This window comes from Poecilia latipinna, unplaced genomic scaffold (assembly GCF_001443285.1).
Source record: "Poecilia latipinna isolate Pla-1442-1.1 unplaced genomic scaffold, P_latipinna-1.0 Scaffold582, whole genome shotgun sequence".
Classification (NCBI taxonomy): Eukaryota; Metazoa; Chordata; class Actinopteri; order Cyprinodontiformes; family Poeciliidae; genus Poecilia; species Poecilia latipinna.
This window is the reverse complement of record NW_015113198.1, coordinates 166239-176688: the sequence shown is the minus strand read 5'-3', so window position 1 is coordinate 176688 and position 10450 is coordinate 166239. Positions and strand designations below refer to the sequence as shown.

At 38.7% G+C, this 10450-nt stretch overlaps 1 long non-coding RNA gene across 1 annotated transcript in view; it reads left to right on the top strand.

Annotated features, from left to right (window-relative positions):
- LOC106953450 (uncharacterized) overlaps positions 1 to 8254 on the top strand; it is a 24231-nt gene extending 15977 nt beyond the window's left edge. The window contains exons 2-3 of the long non-coding RNA XR_001426199.1: positions 1576 to 1591; positions 7990 to 8254. This is a non-coding gene — a long non-coding RNA (uncharacterized LOC106953450). The remainder of the gene's footprint in view (positions 1 to 1575; positions 1592 to 7989) is intronic.
- The last annotated feature ends 2196 nt before the right edge of the window (positions 8255 to 10450 follow it).

The following is a 10450-nucleotide window of genomic DNA, read 5'->3' as shown; positions in this document are numbered from 1 at the left end:
TTGGAAATGACACTATATAAGGTAAGAAAGCTTGGGAAACGTAGGTCTGATATTTTTGCTTATGTGATCCAACAAGAAATTGGATTGGTAGTGAATGAAAAATAGAACAAGGTGTAAAAAACAATACCAAAGAAATCTTTCAAATATGTTTGCAGGCGTTTAGAGAACAAAACTCTGCGGTGAGGATTAAATTTTAGGTATATTTAGACAGAGAGGAGAAAGCTTGTTTTTTTTTTTGGGGGGGGGGTTTTCTCTCATTAAAATAAACAGATTTACACCGACTCCACTAGGGTCCTTGTTATAATGTCACAATAATTGTTCAAAAGTAAACTTTGCACTTACCCATCCATCAGACAGCAATTTTCACGATTGCATTCACCTATTTGATACCTGGGTTTGCAACTCCTTGGACATGTCAAAGTTACTAAATCCTACTGCAAAGTTGTCACTCCACTTACACAAAATCTGACATTACTTGCGTGACTGAAGCACACAACTGCACTTGAAAAGCACATTTCTGACAAGCACACATAATCCAGCATTTGAGACAGAAATGTGGTGGCTTTGTTGCGTTTATTCTCAGGTAAAAACAAAAGTTTCCTCCGTAAGCTCGCCCATTTCCCTTACTTAATCAGCGGACATTATTATGTAAAACCAAGTCCTGATGCTCAGTGGACTCGACCAGCCTGCGAAACAGCCTGTGTGTGGAGGCTGGATGTTGATCGGATAAATGTAACAGAGATTACTGAGGTTAATGTAATGTTTTCACTCACTGCTGGGCACACAGAAGACACAGAAGGGATTTCATTCATGCAACTAACAGCCGAGCTGAAAGCCCGTTCACTTTTCCCACTGTTGATGGTCAGTCAAAAACATGTTTGAGCTCTTGTATTTTTAAAAATACCCAATTTTTTGAAAATTAATTGCAGCAGTGGTATGTCCTTTCAAAATATCAAGCTCAATAGGTCATTTCTGAAACAGTCAAAAATCAAATAAAGTTGAGCCATGTCAGAACTATCAGTGGATTCATCGCCAGCCAGACATCACTTTAGCTTTCCTCGTCCAAGTCAAAAGACTTTCAAAAACTTCTGAGGCCAGAATGTCCATCCTACTTCTAGCAGATATGATAGACTTATGCACTTTACGCTTGCTAGCACTTGCTCTTACATGGTTTTCAGCGATCCCTTCATCTAATGAAGCCACGAGACATTAAACCGTCTCTGAAGTGCTGTTTCTTTTTGCAGAGCATCCACACCGCACACAGAAAAGCTATGGTACTTATCTCTTGACTTCAGCAACACCTGCTGAAAACAGCACTGCTACTCTCACAATTTGTTTGGCGACACAGAGATTTTTTTTTTTACTGGCTAGTGTCCAAACCAGCTAGAAAAGTCTGGTGGAAGCCACAAAATTTGGTTAGAAAATGCCTTCACAGGTTGTAATCCTTCGCAATGCCGATGCACTGGAAGAAAAGCAGGCACATCGGCTAGCATTTGGCAGTTTCAGTAAAAACATATTTATCAGTCCACTTACTGTTGAATTTAGAATTCTCAAAGTCAAATTTTATCATCTGAGCTTTGACTTCAACATAGTGTTGCCATGTTTTTCATGCACTCTCTTTGCTACAAGCCTCAAATCACATCACCAGTGCAGAGCGTCCTTGGATGTTAGGAATATTCAATGAGGTTTGGCTAATATGATACATAATTATTGCATAGATGCATATATATATATATATATATATATATATATATATATATATATATATATATATATATATATATATATATATATATATATATAAAGAGAGAGAGAGACAGAGAGAGTGTGTAGCGTAGCTTGCAGTTGTGATTCACAGAACAATTTCTGATAGTAACTTTAATTTTACACTCTGCATTTTAAAGGATGTGTGTAACTGTTGATAAGTTCTGTTGTTCCATAGTAAATATTTGCTAGAATTTAGACCATCTGGTTCAGTGGAGGCACAGTGTGCGATCAGCTTTACGCTTGGTGAAATCTGCTGGTATATGCAGCTTATTTGCTGCATCTGGAAAGCCTTTGTTTCGGTGTTGGAACACTCTTTGGAGTGTGGCTAACATGCACATCTGCGTGGAAAGATGCAACCGTCAGAGTTCAATAGTTTGTGCTTTAATAATGCAAATGAAAGTAACTGCATTCTCGAGCATTGTGAATTCCATTAGGTCTTGAATCAGACTGACATCAGGTTTTGGCTTTAAGCAGGATCCACTTACATAATATCTGGCTGACTCTGACTTAAATTAAAGGCAGAGTTGTAAGAGAAGTTATGATAAAGATCCTTTGGGGTAAAGCAAAAGTGCAGAATCTTCTTGTCTGAACATAACAAGCCAGACAGGATGCATTGTCAAAGTGCAGATAATTGACCCAGAGGAGAGTGGTCGCCGAGACTGTGTCATCAATGGTTTAATAAGCAATTGTCAATTATCTGAGTTTTCTCCTGACACTGCAACCAGCCCCTGAAGGCCCCATCACTGTGATAGGCTAAGAAAAAGCAATTAAAAAGCAAAAAAAAAAAAATATGCTGCAGAAATGGCTTCAACAAATGTCAAGACACGTTTTAACCATCTCTTTTTAGATTCTTCAGGCATCTTTCAGAGACTGAGAGGAGTCTCCTATTGCTTGTTCATGTCATACTTGTAAAGAACGAATTAAAAATAGGCTAAGCAACAGCAAAACTGGCTTTGGAGTATTGGATTTTTTTTTTTCTCTGACCTAAATCTTATGGGTCGAAACATGACTGCTGGGACATGGGCCTAGATTTACCATGCAGAGACTTCTGTTCATGCTTTCCAGGGCCAAATGTCACATCAAGCAGATACAAATTAAAAATGCTCCTCCCCCATCGTTCTTTGGAGTGATACTACAGCCTGGGGACAAATGTAAGACTAGATAGCTGGTACTCTTTGAACTAAGAACAGAGCCTCTGAATGTTTAAGTAGTGGAAAACTAGAGATGCTGGCAATTACTGCACACAGGGACATGTTACAGAAGACAAATGAGACATTTTAAGAAATAAAACAAAACAAAAAAAAAAAATCAAAGGAGTAGATGGAAGCACATCTGATCAGGTGAGAGTGTGAAAAAGTTCATTAGGTCAACACCGCACCCACACAGTGACTCTCTCTAAAAGAATAATCCCGTTTAGATTAACGGTCGGATAGGCTGTTCAGGATAAGGAGCTCTTGTATAGATTAAGATATATATAGATTAAGAGTATTTTAATCTAATTATGTGAAACGTTCTTACAGAGAGCACATTTCCACCTTGCAGGATAGAAGAAAGGAATGGCGAAAATCAATTGTAGATTTATTACCATTCCCAACTGGCATGGACAGCTGGCAGATATCTATGTCAATATTTACGGTGAGTTCTCCTTTGATGAAATCTGACGAAGGACGACACTCACAGGACAAAGCTTTGTGAGATGAAATGCTGAGCAAATGACAAGGATTCAGCGTCAAAAGGCCAGAATATGTACAATGACATTTAAATCTGCAGTCTACGGAGAAGATTTTCTGTGGCTGGTTTCTGATGCTGCTCTGTGCTGCTGGTGGAAATTTCAGCTGATTTCAATTTACTGGAGGAATGGTAAATAATGCCAAAATACGTACTTCTATTTTCTAAATAAGTGAAAAAAAAAAAACAGAATACCTTTTAAGCAATAAAATTTGTATTACCTAATAAAATAATGACCAATGGTGCAGAAAAAAAAAAAACAGAGAACGGACTTCTTTTTTTCAAAAATCCTCTAAGTTACGTGGAAAATAAAATCCAACTTAAAAGAATTGCAGCATCTCTCCTTGACTCTTACATATTTCTTATTTTTATACTTCAAATCCTACATATCACAAAGCAAAAAATCATGATTTAAAATATCCATTAAAAAAAACAGCAGCTTTGCTAAACAATATATCTTTATATATATATTGACTGCTGAGGCCTATTTAGATTACATGCCCTTCAGCAGTCATTGGCATGTTAACCATCTTTAGCATTTTATGATAGAAATTAGCATGGTTATTTTAAATAGCATTAGTAACTATGCAGCATATAGTTTAAACACACTGGTCAACAGAATCCCCTTACAGCAGTGCTGCAAATCTAAAAGTTTCCCGCTTTGGTTTTTCCTGTGAATTCAGCAAGACAGACCTCACAGCCCCCTGGTTAAACTACATTTCCGTTCTCATTTAGGTTGTGGACCGCTGCTGTGTGCTCTTGTCAGAGTGGTTGTTTGGCCACATACTGTTTCCATAACACTGCATCTCTCTTTGAGCGCCTGGAGAGTCACGACTTCAGCCAGGGGCTCCACTGAGCGAGAGCGGGCCCTGTTACGCCCCCAGGTCACCAATATCCCCTCAGCCTCCTCAGAAACACAGCTTACCGGAACAGATATAGCAAACTTTTGTTGCTCTTTAGACCTTTAAGGGTTTTTTTTTTTGCTCTTTTTTTTTATTTCTTCTCTTTCCTCCCTCTCTTTCCAATTTGTCAGGTGGAAACAGGGTGTGAAAAACAGCTTTGTTTTTCAACAGAGCCATGGGGACCTGACTTGACTTAGGACTGCCTGACTGAAAGTAAATACGATTGATCATCAAACCCTATGATATGCAACACATAATTCAAAAATAATTGTTGACACCCTTTAAGTAATTTTTACAATTACTAAAAAAAAAGAGAGAACTTTTTATAAGGATTCAAGTGAAATGAAAAGCTTACTTAGCTGTAGTTCTATGCATAGTCTGCCATTACAGCTGACTAACTGTGTGGATTTAGCAAAGAAGCAGACAATTAGATTTGGAACTGAAACAAATACCTGTGAACCAAACAGCAACAAGCTAATCTGATTAAGAGATACCTGAATGGATGGCACCTGCTTGCAGGAACGAATTCATCCTCATGTACACGGGGGACCATTTGGACTGTTTCTTTGTAGTTTGTGTCTTTCTTTTCGGTTGTGAATGAGTCTAATTGAGTTCTCACTTTCAAGGTGGTACTCTGCTCAATGCAAACATAAATAGGGCCAGGGTAGGCCCTGCAGTGTAAAAAGACATAATATTATATATATGTGTGTGTGTGTGTGTGGGGGGGTGTGGGTGTGTGTGTGTGTGTGTGTGTGTGTGTGTGTGTGTGTGTGTGTGTGTGTGTGAGTGCGTGTGTCCTTTACATGACAAATTTAACATGGCGACCATAACTATCTACAAACAGTTACATTGCACAGCCACAAGAATCTCTCACCCATTCCTTGTCCTGAAACCCACTGATCAGTAAAATCCAGATTCACTCAGATATTACAGAGTAGAATTACTAAAACAAAGTTTGATGAAAAAAAAAAAAAAGAAATCACCAAACAATAGATCCTAGGTTTAGACTGGAGTAAAATAACTGCAATTAGCTGACAGCAATTTCTGGTTTTAATAATGCTGGTCACGAATTTTGATTTAACGGCCTAAAGTCTTGGTAATAACTCTGCTGCTTGAGGAAGCTTACAGGTCTTTGGGTTGTCCTTCAATTCATCTCAAGGAACAGATTGTGTTCATACTGTAGAACTAATGCAGACAGATGTCTAATAGACCACCTCTAAAGCTGGTCTGATACAGGGTTGCCATCTGTAGAGTGGAGATTGAGATAAGATGGGGTAAGAAAGGGGCCAGCATAACAACTGGATTTTACTAACACATTCTTACTTTTAAGAAACAACCAGAAATTACATTTGAATGAATGAATCTTTATCATGAAAAACAGTTTAAAAAGCTGCAGGGTTCTGTGCTCTGTGTTTTATATTAAAAGTCACTAGCAAGAGTATTTTCAGGTCTTGGACCAGAATCACTGATGGCTCTGAAAACTTACTGAATCTATGTCATCTAAAATTAAAGGGGTTCTGAAGACAGAAGGAAGTCCAAAAAAAAAAAAAAAGTAAATTAAAGTCAACAGTGATTAAACAAATCTTGAAATTCAGTTCTTTAGATATTGTACGTTTTGAGCTGCCCATCACAACAGTAAAATGTGGCACTGTGTTTAGAAGGAACCCCTCCAGGAAGGAGTGTGGTAACAAGTGTTTTGCTCCAGTTACTTGAACTGTTTTTGGAAGAGTGAGAAAGCAAGCGTCTCACTCCAGAAGAACAAAAGTTGTCAACCCTATCATCGCAATGTTTTGAGTGTATTTGCAACTGTATTTAGCTTGTGTGGTTACATATGGACTGTCATTCACAATGCTAAATATGATTCCAATGTTATGATATGCTTTAAAAAGTAGGTTAGTTTCAAGGTATAATGGTATTCACACAAGATTTTTTGGTTTACTTTACATTGCAGTATGTGACATTTATATTAAAAAAAAATATTCTGGCAATTCTGCTCATGTATGCACTGCTTACACCCTCCACCTTCTCTCTGCTGCACTTCAGCTTGTTCGCCACAATAGTTAGTTCAGGTTAGTTAGCATGGCTGCCGATGACAGCAGGTTTTTTTCAGCAACAGTAAGTCCTCTGCCATTAGCCGTTTAGAAGCTAATGGCGTCCACGAGGTTCACTGACAGCGTTAAATCAATCCTCCTGGCTCTGATTGGTTGTTTTGGTCCGGGAACGGTACGTTTCTTCAGATGGGGAGAGTAGAACTGGGAGGAGTGAGGAGCTCAATCTTCTCACAGATGATTTGTCTTGTATTATACTTTCATGACATGGTGACAAATATTTAACAAATAAAATAAAATACATATATCACATGTATCTTTTTTTTTTTTTTACTTTTTATTATTCATGTTTTTGAAATGGGAAATATTTCAAAACATCCATAATTTTGTAAACGTCAGAAAGTAGCCATATTGTACAGCGACAGTTTGCGTTGGGGGAGCTCCGCGTGTAGGACGGCCAGGAAAAACTGAAATGGTTTCTGGCATCTTAATAAAAAAATAAAATAAAATAAAAAAACCTTAAAGCATGTTATGACAGAAAATTATAGTGTTTATGACACTAACTTTTAAAAAAACCTACACTGATCCTGAGAAATGGCTCATGCCTATTCAGACTGGACATGCAGCAAATATTAGGTTGGAGGTGCAAATCAACAGATCCAGAGAATGAGAGTAAAATCAATGCAGGGGAGTGTTCTGTGTGTTCTGTGTGCAGCCCTGCAATACCAGTTTGACAATATTAAAGAGCATCGCCTTTTCTCAGTTGATGGGAGGTAGGCTGAAGCAGAGCGACATGTTTACGAAAAACGAGGGAAAACGCTTAATCCGCTTTCATTTATAGCCTGTCACAAACTCATGGCTCCGATCACGTGGCCAGTGGCGTCTGTCCATGCAGCATCTGAATATGACAAAGTTGACAGCTTGCATTGTCTGAGCCGCGATTAATTGTACCGGTAAGGTACTCCAGGGACAACTGAAGCAAGGAGAAAACGCAGTTTGCAGTTTGACATTCAAACTCAAGCGAAAGCGCAGAGAAAATGCAAGAACATGAACCCATTCTGTTTATTTTTTTATTTTCTTTTAAAAAATATCCAAAAGCCACAGGAAAGTTGTCATTACAGATCAGATCCCATCCCCTTATCCTTTTCTAAAATAATATAAGTTGGTGCTGCAACCCATTACAAAAAGATATATTTAGTAACAACGTCCCACTGTCTAAATCTCGATCTAAAGCAGCTCGCTACGTGCACGTCCACATTTTTGTGAACGAATAAACATTTAATTGCTCATGTTTCTGAACAAGTAGTGAACAGGAACTTTCCGTATTTTGTGGAGTTTGAATACGAATAAAACACATTCTAATTTTAATTTATATGACATTTTACATTAGGGAAATAAAGAGAGACAGAAAGAGAGAGAGAGAGAGAGAGAGAGAGAGAGAAAAGTCTGTAGCACAAAGTACAAAAAACAGTCGGGTCCGCCCTCCCCCCCAGTAGCTGCGTGCTCGCAGGAACGATGCTGCGTCCTGGAGGAAAAGTTGTGAGATGACTCTTACCTTATAATCGCCGTGTCGCCCTGGCGGATGGTGATGTTGTCGGTGGCCCGCTGCATATCTACACTCCGGACGGGGAATCCTGTGGGGATAAGACAGAGCAGTCTGAAAAAAGAAGCCTGCAGCTGCCTCCAACACGATTTGTGCCCCACATGCATCTTAAAAGCGCGTCTCGGGAGCAATAGATCCAAATGTGCAAAAAAAAAAAAGGCCAAAAAAGAAAAATAAAAAAAAAAAAAAAAAAAAAAAAAAAAAAACAAGACGAGTGGTCCAGGCTTCTGTTGTAAACAAACGCGGGATAAATGTAGGTCCAAAACGGGATGGATGAGAGCCTGAAATAGTTAACGGCTGGGGGGTGGAAAAGTGCGGGGTCCTCGCTCTATAGTCCAGTGACGCGTAATGCTCCCCGCGTAAAGGGACTGCACAACCCACAGCGGCGACGGAGAGAAGCAGGCTACTGTTTAGACTCTGTGAAAATAACTCCCCACCTCCTCACTCTTCCTCCCTGTTTCCCTCTCTGCTCTCTCCCACTCTCTCTCTCTCTCTCTCTCTTTCACATTATCCAGCCTCTCTGACTGTGAGGCTCCCTTCATTCGTTGTCAGGACAACAGCACCACCTGAGGTCCCTTTCAGTGACACACAGCTGAGTGAGGACCACCGTAAAATAACTGTCCAAAAGAGAAAAAGAAAGAAAAAGTACTATTATGAAAGATAAAAACAATGTTTTCAAAAATATTCAAGTTAGGGGGTATATTAAAGGGATAGTTCAAAACTTGAGATTGAGGTTCTGGTAAAAGTTTATAAGCTGTAAATATCTTATTGATGGATAAGTCTCGTGGTGTTTTCATTTAGCATACGTCCATATTTATTGGTCCTGGAGACTCCTTCTCTAAGAGAGGTCAAGACTAAAGCAGATTTCTATCATCGTAAAACAAGTTCATTCTCAAGAACATTTTAGGTATGTGGATGCTATTTTGTAAACCAGTAAACTGTTGTCATGCTTGCAATGGACAATGTTTTTTTTTTTTTTTTTTTTTTTTTTAAGAAATTGAAGAAGGAGGTAGTTTGTCATCAATGATTCATCCATGTTCTGAGAATGTATGTTTGTGACATCTTTCAAAATAACTGACATTGATAAATTACTAATTTTGGCTTTTTGGTCAAATTTATGAAAAAACATAGAAAGTTCACATGACTACAATGTTACTACTGCTAGAGGTGGTTATGCTACAACAGAAATGTCACTGTCTCAATAATGTTTCATATGCTCTTGTGCATAAATTACAGCTTGACTACAATGTTTGATGCTGTTCACAAGTCAACTTATCTGCTGGGGCCTGTCATCCCACTCTTGAAGGGTGACCCTCAGGTAACTAAGGTTGTGGGGGAACAGGTTTACAAGCCTTTACATGGAGACTCAGCTGATCTTAGAGGTTTTTTTATGCTTGCGTTGTTCATGCTGGGTCACAATGTCTGGATTAATTATGGTGTTTCAGGTACCAAGGACTTATCACTGTAGCATTTACAAAGTGCTGGGCAGTTTTGTATTGATTAGACACATCTGCCTACTCTGTAACGCCACCACTAAAGGTGTCAATAGTGACTGATGCATATTGTGTTCTCTGATGTCTCCAACATTGTCTTTGGGGATTAATTCTATTCAGAATGGATCGAGAGAGAAAAAAAAAAAGAAGCATCATTGGGGCCCACCTGTCCTTTTGTCCAGTGTCCCTTCCCCATGGCAGATAATTAAACCTTACTAACACAAACCCAGCTTCAAACAGGTCTTAGTTTCTGTGAATAGTGTTAAACCTCAAACACAATCCTGAACTATTCCTTTAACATAAGTAGTACTATAGGTTAGAAAAGAGAAGGCAAGAATGTGCTTTAAACTCGCTTAGCAGGAATGTATGCAAAGAGAAACAGTGGGGATCATTAGAACATTAGTCATTGAACATTTATTTAAAACATCACCAAGGAGCTTCCAGGCCTGGCAGTTTTGCGCTGGTGAATTAATTATCTGAATAGCAGCCCGGAGGTACTTTAAAGATCTTAAAATCTTAGGTATAGAATGGCCAAAATAATTTCCATTCTCATTTAATTGTTGGACTGTTTTCAATATTTTTTTTTTAATATTCTAATTAAAGTGTATGTTCCAATGGTCTGTCACACAGACTAGCTTTAGATAGAAATCCCATTCCAAAATAAAGAAAGAATCCCTGAATTGAATCAGAATCCTGTTGCAAGGATTAAAATAAATGATCATCCATCCATCCATCCATCCGTCCATCCGTCCGTCCGTCCGTCCGTCCGTCCGTCAGGTCAGGTCTAAGTAGGGAGCTGACCTGACCAGACTTCCCTCTCCCCAGCTTTCTCCTCCTGGGGAATCCCAAAGTATCCCTAGGACAGCCAAGAAACATAGACAATCTACTTTTGGAAAAAAAAATTCAAAC